Source organism: Pinus tabuliformis, chromosome 6, assembly GCF_031772625.1.
Source record: "Pinus tabuliformis cultivar Carrire ecotype Pingquan chromosome 6, CPIR1, whole genome shotgun sequence".
Lineage (NCBI taxonomy): Eukaryota > Viridiplantae > Streptophyta > Pinopsida > Pinales > Pinaceae > Pinus > Pinus tabuliformis.
In genome coordinates, this window is record NC_142292.1 from 946,132,433 (window position 1) to 946,151,460 (window position 19,028).

Genomic DNA, 19,028 nt, shown 5'->3' on the forward strand with positions numbered 1-19,028 from the left:
TCCAACATGAACGATGAGTTGGCAGAAGAATCATGTTTGTGGGCAATCTGGGAGTTAAATGGAAATAACGACCGTTCAAACATTTCCAAGAAAACTGACACTTAGTTCATTATGAAACAGGTGGCCACCTCCCTGTGAAGCGTTACACAGTGATGATGACGCAAAACAGGGGAATTCAAACGAACAAAGGCAGAAGAACCCGAACGCCAGGAAGCAGAAATGAACAGTCAAAAAGCAGATTGGCTTTAAAGCCATGAACTGACAGAGACAAAGTAATAAGTGAGAAAAGCGAGTAAGAAAGCTAAGAGTAGAGAACAGAGAAAGTAAGTCGAGATGACTTGCAGAGCAAAGGCAACATCGAGACAGAGCCAAAGAGAGTCAGAGAGTTTGTGTACTCTAGAGAAGGCTTGAGAGGTTCAAGCGAACTTTTCAGCATAGGCCTGTCATGTATGAGTCTCAGATTGGGCTCATACCATTGTGACCAACAGAGGTCAAGTTTCAGTAAGGAGAGTCTGTGGACTCCAAAGACTTGGGGGATCCAAGTCCAGTCCTACTGATTTATATCTGTTGAGTGAGACTCAAATGGAGCTCACTTTTGTAAAAACTCTACTTTGAAAACATAATAGAGAGGCCACCATTGAAGGCTGGACAAAGAGACGTAGCCCAGGAGCATTGGGTGAACTCCTTATTAAACTTGTTGTATTTAAATGTTTTCCTGTTGTGTTTTCTCTAACTGCTTCAGTGTCTATGTATTTCGCAATCTTATCGATCCGTTGCGTAAAGTAACATAGGAACATCCATGCACATGAGTCTGTAATACCTTTAATTCTTTTTCCTGGATAAATTCTAGATCAAGTGGTATCAGAGCTCTAGGTTACTAGGTTAGACAAGCTTGTGCTGGATTTTGTTGTTGAATGCTAACTAGATCAAAGCTTAAATTAGGAGAAGAATAATTGGTTGAAGCTAACCCTGAAATTGGAAGAGTCTATCCTAAGAGGAAAATGTCAGAAGAAAGTTCCTTGGAATCAGACTCCCAGTTCATGGACAGTTTTATGACCATGAGAGCCATGGTGGAGGAAATGTATAGAGAATTTAAGAAAGGCAGAGAAGAATATTTAGCAAACTCCAAACAAGATAAAGGAGTAGAAGAATCTCTCCTCCATGACCATTCTAAAGGAAAAGGGAAAGAAGAAAAGTTGCCCACACCTCCTAATAGCCCTGAAAATAAAAAGAAAACATCTTTGATTAAATTAGATGTTAAATTTGATTTGTCGATATATGATGGAGAGTTGAATGCAGAGAAGTTGGATAATGGGATTAGACAGATTGATGTTTATTGTAGAGTGCAGAGCACCGATTCAGACAAGAGTAAGATTCAGCTGGCCAGCCTACGCCTTGGAGGCACCGCCTTGGTATGGTGGGAAGGCAAGACACAAGCTGACATGAAGAAGCATGGTAAAATTCTTTTTGTTTGAAGTGAATTTGTTTCTGCAATTAAAAAGCAATTCTATCCACTAGCCTATATGCAGCAAGCCATGATGAGCTGGCAAACTCTTTGCCAATTAAAAGGGCAAAGTGTACAAGGCTACACTCAAGAATTTAGGAAAAGAGCTTTAATTCTAGGAATTTCCTTAGACTCACCTAAAACTCTGCTGAAGTATATAGGTGGTCTACACAGCTACCTAAGGCACACTATTCTCATGTTTAATCCCACTAGCATAGATGAGGTATCCGTTTAGGCTACACATCTAGAGGCTAGATGTAAGAATGTGAACCTAGAAGTTGGGGGATCATCAAAACCCACTGCAAGCAAGAATAAGGAGAAATGAAAACAAAAATGGAAAGAGAGGAAGACAAATACTGTACAAAAGACCAAAGCTTCATGCACTCACAGTAAGAAGGATGGGCATGATGATGAACACTGTTGGATCCTACATCCAGAGCTGAAACCCAAGAAGTACGAGGGAAAAAAGAAGAAGACTGTTGTAGCTATTCAAAAATATTTGGGGTCAGACTCAGGAGATGAAACAACAATCGCAGCCACAGGTATAAAAGGTAAAAATTCTGAAGCATCTACTAGTAATTTTGCACAATCTATTGATAATGAAGAAAATGAGAGGAAAAGACATGAGCTTTTTCATATTTGAGTTATTTCCAAGCATCAAAAGATTGATACTTTGTTTGATAGTGGCTCACAAGTAAATTTAATTTCTGAAGAAATTGTAAAGAAGTTGGGATTACTAACCACACCTCACAAGAAACCATATCCATTAGGTTGGCTATGTGATAAATCAAAGCTACAAGTGACTAGACAATGTAAACTTAAGTTTTCTTTTGGGTCAGCATTTGTAGATGAGGTTGAGTTAGATATAGTTCCTTTGGATATATGTGGAATTGTTTTAGGAAGTTCTTACTTGTATGGTAGGAAAACTATTTTCTATAGAGTTGAGAACAAGTATCAACTCGTTAAATATGGAATTGAATATATTGTAAGAGCTCATAAACTCAAGAATAATTATACTCTCATAAGCTTAGGGCAGATGAAAAGAATTGTAAATTCATGTAAACAATTTTTACTGATGGTTGTAAAGGAAAAGAAACCTGATAAAACCAATGTATTTGAGGGTTGTTATGCTAAACAACAAGCTGATTTAGAAAACATTGTTTCAGAATATGATATACTATTTCAAGAACCTAAAGGTCTGCCACCCAAAAAGGAAATAGTACATGATATTAATTTGTAGCAAGATGCTTTGTTGCCTAACATCGGAATGTGCAGGTTGTCTGCTTTAGAGAATGCAGAAATCAAGAAGCAGGTATAGGGGCTGCTCGAGAAAGGGTTCATAAGACCTAGCACATCGCCATGTGGGTCTCCAATTGTCTTGGTGAGAAAGAAAGATGGCTCATGGAGAATGTGCATTGATTACCGAGCACTGAAAAAGATAACGATAAAAAATCGTTATCCCCTTCCTCGCATAGATGATCTATTAGATCAGTTGAAAGAAGATGTTTTTTCCAAGTTGGACTTGCATAGTGGTTATCATCAGGTCAGAGTTGCAGAGCAAGATGCATGGAAGGCTGATTTCAAAACAAAGCAAGGATTGTATGAGTGGTTAGTTATGCCTTTTGGCTTAACTAATGCTCCTGCTACTTTCATGAGAGTAACGAATGATGTACTCCGACCTTTTCTTGATGATTTTTTCATTGTATATTTGGATGACATTATTATATTTAGTAAAACATAGGAAGAACATTTAAAGCATGTCAAGCAGACTCTAGATGTTTTGAAAAGAAAAAATATTTATGTTAAGCTCTAAAAATGTGAATTTGGAAAAACATATTTGAATTATTTGGGTCATATTGTAGGGGGTGGTGAATTGAAGATACATCCCTCTAAGGTTGCAGTCATTGTAAATTGGCCTAAACCCAAATCTGCTATAGAAGTTAGAAGCTTCTTAGGAGAAGCACAATATTGGAGAAAGTTTATTGCTAACTTTTCCTTGATTGCAGCTCCCTTACATGCTTTAATCAGATTGAACAAGGTGTTTCAGTGGGGAGGAAAACAACAGAAAGCCTTCGACACCTTAAAAGAAAACATTAGTACAGCTCCAGTACTAGCACTGCCCGATCTTCAAAGACCATTTGAGATTGAAACAGATGCCAGTGACTATGCCATGGGAGTAGTGTTGATGCAGCACGGTAAACCCATATGTTATCATTCTGAGACATTTAATTATGCAGTAGTTAACTATCCCACATATGATAAAGAATCGTATGCATTAGTACAGAGCGTGAAAAAGTGGAAACATTACCTAATGGGCAAAGAGACAGTTATACATACTGATCATCAACCACTTCAATATTTGCACTCACAAACTAAGTTGCAGCAATCAAGACACTATAGGTGGATGGGTTTTCTACAACAGTTTCATCTAGTCATCAGATATGAAAAGGGCATACACAATAAAGTTGTAGATATGTTTTCCAGACCAATCATAAATTCATCTACTATACTTAAGCATAATTCAATATTGCATGAAAGCTACATTGAACAATATGCTCAAGATATAGATTTTAAGGATGTATATGCAACTTTAAGTCGCTACAAACAAGTAGAAGAATTGGATTATCATGTTAAGGACCAACTCTTGTATCATTTTGGAAAGTTATGCATTCCACGAACTGAAAGAGTAAAGATAATTCGAGAAGCACACACTTCTCTAATATTAGGTCACTTTGGTGTAAGTAAAACAGTTGCACAGTTGTAAAGATTTTGTTATTGGCCAAAAATGAATGAGACAGTTTCTAGATATGTAAGAGGATGTACCATGTGTGCTAAAAGCAAGCCCAACAATAGAAAACTAGGCTTGTACACTCCACTACCAGTTCCTTCTCATCCTTGGGAAAGTGTTTCCATGGACTTTGTTGGGGGACTGCCTAAATCTAGAAAAGGTCATGACTATTTATATGTTGTTGTGGATAGGTTCAGCAAAATGTGTATTTTAATACCTTGTAACAAACAGATTATAGCTGAACAAACTGTAAAGTTGTTCTTTCAGCATGTATGGGTTCATTTTGGATTACCCACTTCCATTATATATGATCGAGATACCCGATTTGTTGGGAAATTTTGGTGAAGTTTGTGGGAATTGATGGACACTAGACTGAAAAAGAGCACAAATTTTCATCCGCAAACAGATGGCCAAATAGAAGTGGTCAACAGGACAGTGATCCAGTTGCTCAGAGGCTATTGCAGCAAGCATCCCAAGCTTTGGGATGAACATTTATGTTATGTGCAGCATGCTTACAACAGAGCCAAACATTCTTCTACACAGAGATCTCCTTTTGCGACTTGTTTTGGTTTCACACCAAGGTATCCCTTGGATTTTGTCTTTGGTAAAGACATAGTAGTTGATGGACACAATTATGTGGACAAGGCAACCAAGTTCATTGAACAAATCCAAGAGATTCACCAGGCAGTACAGGAACAGCTGGAAAAGAGCCAAGCCAAGAACAAGGCAGGGCATGATAAGCATCCAATTGAGCATAGTTTCCAGGTTGGTGATCAACTCTGGCTGTATATCAACAAAGACAAAATGTAAGGTGAAGGTAAGAAGCTGAAGCCAATAAGGTATGGACCTTTCAAGATACTTGAGAAAATTGGTGAGAATGCTTTTCGCCTTGATTTACCAGCTTACATGCACATCTACTCAATTGTCAATGTAGATAGCTTGAGACTATTTGAACCTTCATTGATTGAGGATCCCGAAGAGCAGAGTCAATTGCCTTATATTGATGATCTGTTGCCTGAATATCCCAATGAGTTGCAGGAAGATACAATTCTGGACATGAAGGTGAGAACTACGTGCAGATGGGATGCTGAGTACCTCAGGATTGGACTCAAAGGTTCAAAACCAAGCAGTGCAAAATGGATAGAAATTGGACAAGTGAGGAATCTATACCCTCACTTGATTGATGCTTAAAAACCAACTTTTGGTGGTCCAAAAGAATTTTCAGTGGGAAGGCCGTGATCTGAATTGGATCCTAAAGAACTTTCTAAGTTTTTATAACTCTGTAAAATTCATGCCAAAGTTTCAAAGACTTATAAAGGTCAAGATTATCAGAAATACACTCAAAACAATTGTAATTTTTGAGCAGCGCGGAGCAACGAGGACCCTCGGTCAAGCGTGCAGACCATTGGCCCATGGTAATGCGCGCTGCCACGAAACAACAAAACGAGAGGTCTTTTTGAGAAATGGGGGAGGTTTATTATATGCGATTAGCGACATAATCGCATATCACTGGGAAGACCCCTCAGAGAAGAAAAAGCCCTGAGTGACCCAAACCCGAAAAGTAAAAAACCATACGGAATTCACTGATTCCATCAGAGGCGGGTCCCACACAAAAACCGGCAGGATATCGAAAGGGCTTCGAGTGGTAAGCGGTTTCAACCGAGTCCCGCTCGATGCCACACACTAGGTGCCACGCGTCCGGTGGAAGACAGAGAAAACTGCTCACATCAGACAGGTAAACGTCATGCAACTTACCCGCCCGATATGGACAAAGACCATAGGATCTGGAGGCTCCAGATCAACAGCAGAAATGCGATCCGATGGATGACCGGATTCAATGGGGTAAACAAGATGAATTGTATAAGGTTTGAAGTCCGGCATGAATAATGAGTTGGCAGAAGAATCATGTTCGCGGGCAATCTCGGAGTTAAATAGAAATAACGACCGTTCAAAAATTTGCAAGAGAACTGGCACTCAGTTCATTATGAAATAGGTGGCCACCTCCTTGTGAAGCGTTACACAGTGATGATGACGCAGAACAGGGGAATTCAAACAGATAGAGGCATAAGAACCAGAACGCCGAGAAGTGGAAACGAACAGTCAGAAAGAAGATTGGCAGACACGAACTGACCAAGACAAAGTAAGCAGTGAGAAAAGCAAGTAAGAAAGCTAAGAGCAGAGAATAGAGAAAGTAAGTCGAGCTGACCTACAGATCAAAGGCAGCATCAAGACATAGCTAGAGAGAGTCAGAGAGTCTGTGTACTCCAGAGAAGGCTTGAGAGGTTCAAGTGAACTCCTCGGCATAGGCCTGTCATGTATGACTCTCAGATTGGGCTCATACTACTGTGACCAGCAGAGGTCGAGTTTCAGTAAGGAGAGTCTGTGGACTATAGAGACTTGGGGGATCCAAGTCCAGTCCTACTGCTTTATATTTGTTGAGTGAGACTCAAATTGAGCTCACTGTTGTAAAAACTCTGCTTTGAAAACATAATAAAGAGGCCACCACTGAAGGCTGGACCATGAGATGTAGCCCAGGAGCATTGGGTGAACTCCTTATTAAACTTGTTGTATTTACATGTTTTCCTGTTGTGTTTTCTCTAACTGCTTCAGTGTCTATGTATTTCGCAATCTTATCGATTTGTTGCATAAAGTAACATAGGCACATCCATGCACATGAGTCTGTAATACCTTTAATTCTTTGTCATGGATAAATTCCAGATCAACTGATGAGTTACCAATGAGGTATGATTTGAATTTATTACAATTCCTTTTGATTCTAATGCAAATTATGTGCTTGGTACATCAAAGCATGGAAATGCCTAGTTTGGGTGGTTGGAACTAGTTGCAAGAGTGTTAGCAGCAACAACAAAAGGAATTGGAACATGATACAATATGTTGGTAAAGCACTTTAGGAGTAGCACCATTGTGGGACATTGGTACGCAATAGTGTCTATTGATTTCCATAAGCATGATATGACCGATATGATGGTTTTGAGGCAGGGGTATGCCTTGGTGTTTGAGACCTTTTGATGCGAGTAAACCTTGCCAAGGAATGGATCGCCTGGGGGGCTGGGATATAGAGAAGGGGAGGCCTGAACTTGGAAGGTGAGTGACTGCACAGAAGGGGGTGACTGGATTGCTCGAGGGACTAGGAAGAAATGAAGGGAAGGATAGGGAATAAATTTGTTTTGGTCATTAGCATTGTAAGTTGGAATCAAAAGCACATTGGGAGTGTGCTCAGAAATAATGAGTCGGTAATTATTCACTAAGAGAACAAAGAATGAAATGACTGTAGTGTTGGACATGGAGGCAAGCTTTGATCTTAGCAGTGGATTCTTGAATTCTTGGAAGGAGGTGAATCCCTGGTACTACTTTTAAGGGTGGAGGTGTGATCCTCTAGACCCCCTCGTTGTCGATGCAAGAATCATATCCTTTTATTTGCTAGTTGAAACAAATGTGCATATGTATATATGCGTATATCATTGTAAATATTGTATCGAGCTATGTTTATAAAGCTCCATAAATATTATGATTATTTGTTCGTTGAATCAAATGTACATATGTTTATATCGTTGTAAATACTGCATCGAGATGCGTTTATAAAGCTCCATACGTAATATGTTGCCATGTTTCTCAACAGTTTTTTTTCTAGTTATAAGTGTCATAGAACACTGAGGATGGTGTTTTCCCAAGGGGGAGGTGTTTGTAACAACCCTGGGTTAATTTTACATGTAATAAACGGACATATAAAGGAAAAAGAAAACCAAGGTCATGGGACACGTATTCCAAATTGAATGGAGGGGGAAACATTACATTGGGAATCATGTGGTTTATTATTGGCTATGTAAATTTGCATTTTCATTGGAAAAAGAAAAGGGATAAATTGAAATATAATACAATAAAAAAAGGAAAATAGGAGAAAAGGAAGATGAAGGGACAAGAATATGCATGCAAGGGAAAATGAAGGAAAATTAAAGGAAAAAGGAAAAGAAAAAGAGAGAGAGAGAGAGAGAGATCATTCACACACACTATGGGACATACTCCTAGACATTCTAGCATTCACTTGGAGAAGAAGGGAGCACAAGAGGAAGTTTGGGTAGCAACAAGCAAGGTCAGAAAATATCTATGGATTTGAAAGTAACAATATGCATGTGTGATTTAGCATGATGGGATTTGATACATGGTATATGCATTATTTTATTTTTCATGTTTGTTGTCATTGGCATGTGATTTTCTTGGATTGACAGTGATGTACAACCTTACCTTTTCCATTTCCTGGATAGCCATGATGTAGCAGGTTCCTTGTTTTGCTCAAGCTTTGGATTGGCGGAAGATTTTGGATCCTTGTTGAGGAGGTCTTAGGAAAATTCCCAAGCGTTGAGGGTGGAGATGATTTTCTCCTGGAACTCTTGATAGGTGGGTGGAGATAGAGAAATTCCTTTGGGTATGGTGAAGAAAGTTTGAGGCATCTAAGATTGTTTTGGTTTATCCCATGTGATCAAACATCATGCTTAGAATATGGCACGGGGGTGATTGGATGAAAGAAATATTTGGTTCAGCCTAATCTATGGTCGGGTGGTACGTGGAAGTCCTAAACTTGGTTGGCTTTATGCATATCTAATTATGTGTTATTTCTTATTTAGATCAATGAGTACATGTATTGGTATTTGTGAATATTTTATCACTAGTTTTTCATGGCTTCATTCTAGTTAAATGCAGGTTACATGCATGGTATATTTCTTAGTATATGATGTGCTCTTGTAAATGATCTTGTTTATGGTTTGACAAGATATTGAATAGATTATATGAATGCATGAGCTAATATGAATTTGATACAACTAGCAAGAGAGGGTAGCACGAGCCTTCTTGATGATTCTCTAATTAAACTAAAGATACAGTGAATAGATATGCATTCATGACCTACAGGTACTATGTTTAAAAAATGTTTTTATAAATGATTATCATATATTTGGAAATCTTGAGAAGGAACAAAGCCAAGCATGGTGCATAAAGACTTGTGCAGGATAATGAAAAATTTCTAGAAGGATCTGGGCAGTTGGATGATTGTTAGCTTAAGTTTCTTGAGCCAGATCTTGAAACTAGGAATCCTCTACCTCAGTCGCGATAAATATGGGTCCTCCATGCGGCTAGAATCTTTTGGGCTAACTGACTTCCCTTTGTGCGTGTGGTTAGGTTATGAGTTAGGTCAAGGAGTGGACTAGCCTTAGGGAAAAGGTCACCAGTGAAGATACGAAGTTAAAGATGTGACTAGGTGTCCCTAAAGGTTGCAGTAAGTTTGGTACAAGTTGGTAAGTTAGGTCCCATTTTTGTAATGAAATATTGGAGGTCAGGTCATGCATAGTAACTCTCAACTTATATTTACCCTGGTGAGCTTGTAAAAGTGGTGGAATGCAGGGTGGGGTGTTACACAAAGCATACATAAGTGTGCTAGAAGTCAATACAATAGTGAGAAATCAGTAGGAAGAATATTTGGCAATGGCAATACATCTTGTGAGGAGTTGGTTGGTGTCTATAGAAATTAAGAAGGATGAGTCACCCACCTTTGGTGGTGAGTTGAAGAGAAATAAGGGAGCATCCCAAAAATCCTTCTAATATAATTAAGAACTAAATTAAAGGTCCATGATAGGATTATAAGATTTAATAACTAACAATGCATATCTAAGGTAATATACTTGCATAGGAATATAAGTGGGAGGGTTCCTCTTGAACCATTTAGAAAGATTTTGCAATTTTAAAGTTGCTGTAGACTTTAGGAAAGACCCTAAATAAATTTTGTGCTTGTGATAGTATCTTAAGGGCCATTGCTATAATAAATTAGAGGGAATATTTTGAATAGGTAAAATTAAGCTATACATTGAATTACAAAACACCATAAGCATGGGAAGGTTTGTTTTGTTTCAAATATATAAATATATAATTGACATACTGAAATCAAAATTTAATAAAATTGAATTGGTTGTTGAATTGAGATGTTATAGATCATGCTTAGTTTAATTGACTTACAATTGATGTGTGCATGAATGCCATGGAATATATGCAAGTATGACATATGCATGACAAGTACATGTTTAGGTCCAGATTGAAGGCATTGTTTGAATGCATGAATTGGATACATAGTGTAAGTGCCCCTTTTGAATATTCATTGAAATTTGTATGTAAGAACATGAAATAGAGTTGTGACTAACATGTGAGATTGAGATTGTTTCGGGAGTTGTTGAGTGTTGCAACATCAAGTATGGTAATGTAGTCACATGAGAATAGACCTAATGGAAATTATATTGAGGGGTCACAATTATGAATGATGAAGATAATGATAATAGATGCAGGTCAAGAAAATCATAGATGGAGCTAGTTGGACTCCTTGAAAAGATTTTAGCTAAGAATGCATGTTGATGGTAGCCAAGTAAGTAGGGAAAACAAAAAGTGAAGCTAAAAATGTAAAGAAATTGGGTAAGAATTATTTTTAGCTGAATTTTATATCTTTTGTTCATTCAATTTAATGCATGTATTGTGTGGATGACCAAGAAGGGGTATGGTGAATGCATAAAATTGTTAGCACATAAACATTTAATAAAATCTTAGTAATATGTGCATGCATTGAGTTTCCTTGTTGAATAGAAATTAAATGAATGATAATACACTCATAACAAAGTTACCAACTTAACGAGAACTATATCGAGATTTCATTTTTTTTAGAGGTCGCAAAAAATCATATGATTTTGAAAAGTGTTGATGTAGCATCAACCTTTTTTTGGGAGCATATTTTTTACATTTTAAATTTCTTTATGTATTAAGTATGGACATTTTTTTAAATGTTAGTGATTTTCACGCTGATTTTGAAAAGTGTTACTCTAGCATCAACCTTTCTTTGGGGGGGGCATATTTCTGACACTTTAAATTTTATTATGTATTATGCATGGACATTATTTGTTAAATGTTGATGATTTTATGTCGATTTTGAAAAGCATTGATGCAACGTCATCCTTTTTTGGAGGGCATATGTTTTACACTTTAAATTTTCTTATACCTTAAGCATGCACATTTTTTTTTAAAGTTGGTTAATTAACCATTTTTCAAGTTGTTTTCTTCTTCTTATTTTTTCTTCCCATATTTTTTCTTCCCAAGATGTTTGTTTTCTAAGTGCTTTTCAAGTTCGTCCTTTTTGGATTTCTTTGAAATGTTCTTTTTTTGTTTTCTTTGAAATGTTTTTTTGTAATAAAATTCCAATTTTTTTTGCTACACACACACATACAATATTTGTTAGTAAAAAATAGTAATTTAAACATGTCAAAAAAAATACATATTTTGCATATAAATATAGTTAAAATATATAAATTTCGGGATCTTTTCATTAAAAATAACATCTCAAATAAATGAAATTATGGAAAAAACATGATTAATTTTTTTTGAAAAAATAACAAAATTTATTAATTCTCTATGAATTTTATGTCCAAAGATCATAATATTTGAAGTTTTTTTTCCTAAAATAATGATTCACATGAAATTTTACATAAACATAACCAGAAAAAAGAATTGCTTAAAAATAAATAGAAATAGCTTTAATAAATAAATAAAAGATCAAAATTACAAAATAAAACTAAATTGTTAAAAAAATGAAAAAAAAAAACAAAAAATTTGAAAAAAAGACATTAAAAATCATTTTTTTAAAAACTAAACAAACACTTTCATTATATAACCTCGTTTGCATGGCCAGAACCATTTATATCAGAAAGAGCAAGACTAGATTCAATTCCATTTGTTGATCCTATTTCGAGTATATCCAAATTGGAGCTTGCTTTATTCTATTATTTCTATGCGCTATAATTCTACATTGAAATTTCCCATATGTTTTACAAAATTTCCCAAGAAAAAATACATATTTTTCAGTACATGAAACAACATTTTTAGGTGTTACTGGATGCTTTGGCTTCTTCACGATAGGCCTTCTTCCCCTTGCTTGCCTTTTTCTCCTCTGCGCCTCTCGCTGGGCTTGTTTGCTGCTCCAGGGGGGCTATGGGTAGTAACCTATCCAATACTTCATTGACCTACTCGAACAAGCTACTGCACACAAACTCCAAGCCACTCTTCATCAGATTCACTTCCATTTTAATTATCTTCCTATCCACCATCACTTCTAGGCTTTTTAGGCAAGCCTCCATCTGCTCTAATTTTACCACCTTGTCTTCCTCCAACAACTCAATTCGACGTGTCAACATGTCGAGTCTTCCCATGAGTAGTTTAAATAGAAACTCCACCACTCTCCCCATCATTCCTCCATTGATTTTGGAGGTAGTCCACCCAGTGGATCCATCACCACACACTCTAATAGGAAGTGAGAGCATAAAATACGCCTGAAATCTAGGAGCGTTTCACAATTTCTTGGCCGAGGGTGATTACATATCATCTCTCTTGTCATACCTCACTATCTTCTCCCATACATCTCCATTAATTTCTCTTCCTTGCCGTTGATTATGCCCTTCATTCTGTGGTCCTTCCCAAGATAGCGCTTTAATTCTCCTTGCACATGAGCTGCCAATGTTTGATGGAGGGTATGAAGGTTGGCTCGATTTACCTATATTGTTGAGCTTAGGTAGCACACCTTATAATTACCTATCATTATGAGTTCATCACACATGATCACCAAACTTAATCTCCATAGGTCGCCACACTCCGATTTAATATTACCAGTTGGTCTTTTCCTTGGCGGGTTATCCAATATGTCTTGCAGGATTGGGTTTCTTCACCTTGGATTAGATATGTTGTCAATGCTATTAATGTTGGCTCCTCTCTTCATGGCCAGGCTGTTATGAAACCAGCTCACAAAAAGATAGAAAAGAGAGATCCACGCCTTAGAATTCAGCCTCTTCGAGGGGGCAACCTCCTTTACATTACATAAATGAACAATTCTTTGATGATACAAATGAAAATACCTCCTTTCTATATATAGGAGTCTAAGTGGTCCCAATACAATCAAAGCCTACATAACAATAATACTGTAGGGCACAACAATAACAATAGTGGGCTTCTATGTGGCACAATAGTAACAATATGGGCACTACATGGGTACATCAATATAAATAAGGGGTATAACTACAATAGTAATGGGGTAATCACTAGTATTATAGGGACCCAACATGCCCCTCTCCTTCAAAAAAGTGTTGTCCTCAACGCTTGAGTAGTTCAGGATACTTCTGCATAAAATTCTCGTCCTCCCATGTGGAATCTTCAGCGGATAAGTTTTTCCACTTGATAAGGTACTCTGAAATTGATCGATTTTGTAGCTGTCGAGTTCTTGTTTCTATAACTGCTTCCGGTTCCAATATAATTTTTCCTTCTTCGTCAAGTTCTGGAAATATTGTTTGAATTGGGAGCTTGTCGCCTATAACCTTCTTTAAGCATGAAACATGGAAAACTGGGTGCAATCGAGAAGCTGCAGGAAGCTCCAATTTGTATGCCATAGTACCAATCTTTTGCAACACCTTGTACGGACCATAATACTTTGGTGATAATTTATTATCCTTCTTAGCTTGCTTGAGGGACATTTGCTTATATGGTTGTAGCCGTAGGAATACCCAATCACCTACATCAAAACTTCTTTCACTGCGATGTTGATCTGCCTGTTGTTTCATTCTATTTTGTGCCAACACAAGGTTATCCTTTAAGAGTTGGAGGACTTGTTGTTGATGTTCGATGTGATGTTCCACTGCCTGAACCTTAGAATTTTCTCTTAAATATGATGTGATGGATGGTGGTTGATACCCATAAAGTGCCATAAATGGGGTCATTTTTGTTGCTGTATGAAAGGAAGTGTTATACCACCATTCAGCCAGAGGCAACCATTTGACCCATTGTGTCTGTTTATCAGATACAAAGCAACGAAGATATCCTTCCAAACATTTGTTTACTATCTCAGTTTGCCCATCAGATTGAGGATGATAAGATGAGCTATGAGCTAACTGAGTACCAAGACAAGAAAATAATTCTGTCCAAAAATTTCCAGTGAAAATGGGATCTCTGTCACTTACAATAATCTTTGGGTTTCCATGTAGCTTTTGAATTGTTTCCATAAATGCAGTAGAAACTGTACTGGCTTTAAATGGATGTGATAATGCACAAAAGTGTGCATACTTGGTAAGTCTGTCAACTACCACCATGATGACACTCTTTCCCTCAGACTTGGGTAAACCTGTGATAAAATCCATTGATACCTCCTCCCAACGTTGGCTTGGAATGGATAAAGGTTGTAATAGACCCGGTGTCTTAATTGTTTCAACTTTATTTTGTTGGCAAACCAAACATTCTGCCACAAACTTTTGAATATCTGATTTAAGGCCATCCCAAAAAAATTCCTTCTTAACCCTGTGGTAAGTTTTTAAAAATCCTGAGTGCCCTCCTAAGGGAGAAGTGTGCAATTCCATAAGAATCTTTTGTTTTAGCTGGGAATTCTTACAGAGGTATAAGCGATCTTTGTACCATAACGAATCATTTTTCCAGCTAAATGTATCAGACGTACTGGAATCTTGTTGTAGCTTTCGAATAAGTGCCCACACTTCTTCATCATTCTTCCATTCCTCCCTTGCTTCATTTATCCAATCTGGTTGGATGATAGAAATAGTGCACAACAATGCTTCCACATCCTCATCCTTCCTTGAGAGTGCATCTGCCACCACATTTTGCTTCCCCTTTTTGTAGATGATTTCAAAGTCATAACCCAACATCTTTGTGACCCACTTTTGTTGCTCTTCAGAGGATAATCTTTGTTCTAAAAAGTATTTAAGGCTATCATGATCTGTTTTTACCTTGAAGTGTCTTCCCATTAGGTAGGGTCGCCATTTCTTAAGTGCATGGAGTATTGCCAACATTTCCTTCTCATAAATAGCTTTTCTTAGAAACTTTCCCTTGATTGGACGACTTTCAAAAGCAATGGGTCTTTCATCTTGCATTAGAACAGCACCAATTCCATTTCCTGAAGCATCACATTCCACAATAAAGGTTTTTGTGAAGTCCGGTTTAGCTAAGACCGGTGCTTGGCACATTGCCTCTTTAAGATGTTCAAAGGCCTTTGTTGCTTCCGGAGTCCATGAAAATGCATCTTTCTTCAATAATGTTGTTAGAGGTGCTGCTATTCTCCCATAATTCTTAACAAACTTGCGATAATACCCTGTCAACCCAAGAAATCCTCGCAAATGCTTTATGGATGTGGGGATTTTCCATTCCTTAATGGCTTTAATTTTGGTAGGGTCTACCTTAACTCCTTCATGAGATACAATATGACCCAAATATTCCACCTCCTGGACTCCAAAGAAACATTTGGATCTTTTGGCATATAATTGTTTCTCTTCCAATAGTTGTAGCACCTTGTCAACATGTTCAACATGATCCTTCCAAGACTTGCTGTAGATAAGTATATCATCAAAAAATACTAACACAAATTTTCTAAGGAATGGTTTGAAAATTGAATTCATCAAACCTTGAAATGTTGAAGGTGCATTGGTAAGGCCAAAAGGCATGACCAAAAATTCATAATGACCCTCATGAGTTCTAAATGCCGTTTTTGGAATGTCTTCAATCTTCATTCTGATTTGATGATATCCTGAACGAAGATCCAACTTGGTGAAGTAAATTGATCCATGCAATTCATCCAGTAATTCATCAATGACAGGAATGGGGAACTTATCTTTAATAGTGAGCTTGTTGAGCTCCCTATAATCCGGACACATGCGCCATGATCCATCCTTCTTGTGCACCAATACTACTGGAGCAGAGAAAGAACTTTGACTCGGTTGAATTATACCAGCCTCTAGCATTTCTGCAACCATACGTTCAATTTCACTTTTTTGGACATAGGGATATCTGTACGGCCTGATGTTTGGAGGAACACTTCCTGGAATCAGATGAATAGCATGATCATGATCACGCATAGGTGGGAGACCTTTGGGAGTCTCAAATACCTTGGAATGATTGTCCAGGACTTTTTGGAGATCTGGAGAAATAGATGATTCTAATGTGGAAACATCTAGCGAACATAATTGTGCAATTACACCCCTTTGCTCCTTTTTTAGAAGCTTTGTCATACCATTAGAGCTGATTATCTTTCCTGGTTTCCCTGCAATACCCCTTAATTCAACTTCCTTTCCTTCCACAGAAAATTTCATGAAAAGTTCTTGAAAATTAAAAGCTATTGTACCCAAGGATTGTAGCCATTGGACTCCTAGTACAACATCAGCACCTCCCATTGGAATGGAAAGCATTGGGCTAGTCAATACATATTCTCCCATGGATAGCTTGATATTATGGCACTTTCCAGAACAATTTATTGTTCCTCCATTTGCAATCATCACTTGACACTCTGGTGCTGGATATAGGAAGCAATTCAATTCTTTTGCTACCCTACAATGAATAAAATTGTGGGTGCTTCCTGAATCAATCAACACTATTACCTTTTTCTTCTTGATTTGTCCTTCTATCTTGATGGTTTGAGGAGTGGTAATTCCTACCAATGCATTACAAGATATGGTCGGATTTATTTGTTCTTCATCTAGGCTTTGTTCCTGGAATATATCCTCTTCTTTTGACCTTTCTTGCTCCTTTTCTTCTTCCTCTTCACAATCTATGTAGAATAATTTCTTCTCAGCACACTTATGACCTTTTGTGTATTTGCTATCACAATTGTAACAAAGCCCTTTTGCTCTTTTTTCTTCCAATTGTTGTGGTGTCAACCTTGTAGGTTGTGGAAGACTATGGGCAACAACACTTCCGTCTTTATAGTTGTGAACGGTATGCTTCCTAGTTGCCATAATTTTGCTTTCCATTTTTCTTGCTAACCTGAATGCCTTCTCTAATGAATCAGGTTCCCAAAGGCGCACATCATGTTGGATATTATCCTTTAAAGACCCTATGAACACATCAATCCTATGCTCCTCTGGAATATCTTTTACCCTTATGTTCAATTTTTGGAACTCCTCAATGTGCTCCATTATTGAACCCTTTTGTTTGAGACTTATCAATTGGCTAAAAAAAGTGTTGCTTTTTGTATCCTCATAATGTGCTATCAATTCTTCCGTAAAAATTGCCCAAGTGATAAATTGTTTACGAGAACAAAGCCATTGATACCATACAAACTGATTTGGTTCCAAATATAAAGTTGCCATACGTACCTTTTGTGTGTTTTGCACATTATTGAGATCGAAGAATTGCTCCATCTGTAATATCCATGTGGCGGGATCCTTGCCATCAAACTTCCTCACATCGATTTTTGGAACATGGTGAGTCTTCGATCCAACATTAGAGTCTATGGAATCATGATTAACATTTCTTTTATTCTCATCATGAGTTTCCTTTACTACCTTTTCACCATTAGTGACCCTTTCTTGTAGCAACTTCTTCAATTCATCCATCTTATCATCCATGCCATCAATTTTAGCGTCCATGCCATCAATTTTAGCGTCAATCTTAGCTTCCATGCCATCCATCTTAGCTTCCATTCCCTTTATCTTAGATTCCACGCCATTTACCTTAGATTCCACGCCACTTATCTTAGCTTCTGTTAGCTTTTGTGAGCGTGACATTTGTTGCACTTGTTCTTGTAATTTTGATATATCATGTAGCATTTCTTCCTCTTCTTCATGAGTCATGCTAGAGCTTTCAGGTTCCTTACTAGGTGTTTGCATTTTCTTTCCTCGGGGCATCAGTTACCGATAATAAAGTTTTACTATGCCCTTTGAATTCCGTTAAACCAAGCTTACACAAAAATTAAAAAAAAAACTACACACCTTTTTTCACTTTATAGAAGCCTGATATTGAATCTGATGTATCTCTGTAATTTCGGATCATCCAATTCTGAAATTGCTACCTGCAGTAGCCTTCTGCGTCCTCTTTCCAATGCCACAAGTCTGAGCCAAATTGGATTCTCTAAGGAAGAGTTATGTGAAATCTCCCACAGTGACTTGCGTTTAGACTGGTTCCGTAGAGAGAACTTGTACGACGTGCCACGAGTCACTGTTTCAACTTTTGGATCTAAAACACACATACAAGAAACTACAGTCCGTCCTCTTTCTGTAACTTTTTACGAAATTTCAATCCGATCCTCAGAGAGAGAGTTATGACGATTTTCCCCAGGTCACCTGTTTTGAATGTAATTCAGGAGTCTGCAAAAAGGCCAACTTCCTCAGATCATATCTCCGAAAATATCCTGCGAAACGCTCTGAAATTCGGACCCAAGGTTTAACGCCAATTCTTCTCAAATGGGTTTTTTTTGCGACTTCTGAAACGTCACAGAAAAAAAGTTATAGCGAAAATTCCACGATGACCTGTTTGGAGCAGCGAAACCCTAGAATCCAAAGCTCTGATACCAAATGTTATGAAACCAGCTCACAAAAAGATAGAAAAGAGAGATCCACGCCTTAGAATTCAGCCTCTTTGAGGGGGCAACCTCCTTTACATTACATAAATGAACAATTCTTTGATGATACAAATGAAAATACCTCCTTTCTATATATAGGAGTCTAAGTGGTCCCAATACAATCAAAGCCTACATAACAATAATATTGTAGGGCACAACAATAACAATAGTGGGCTTCTATGTGGCACAATAGTAACAATATGGGCACTACATGGGTACATCAATATAAATAAGGGGTATAACTACAATAGTAATGGGGTAATCACTAGTATTATAGGGACCCAACACAGGCACATCCACTTACGGCGGTGGGG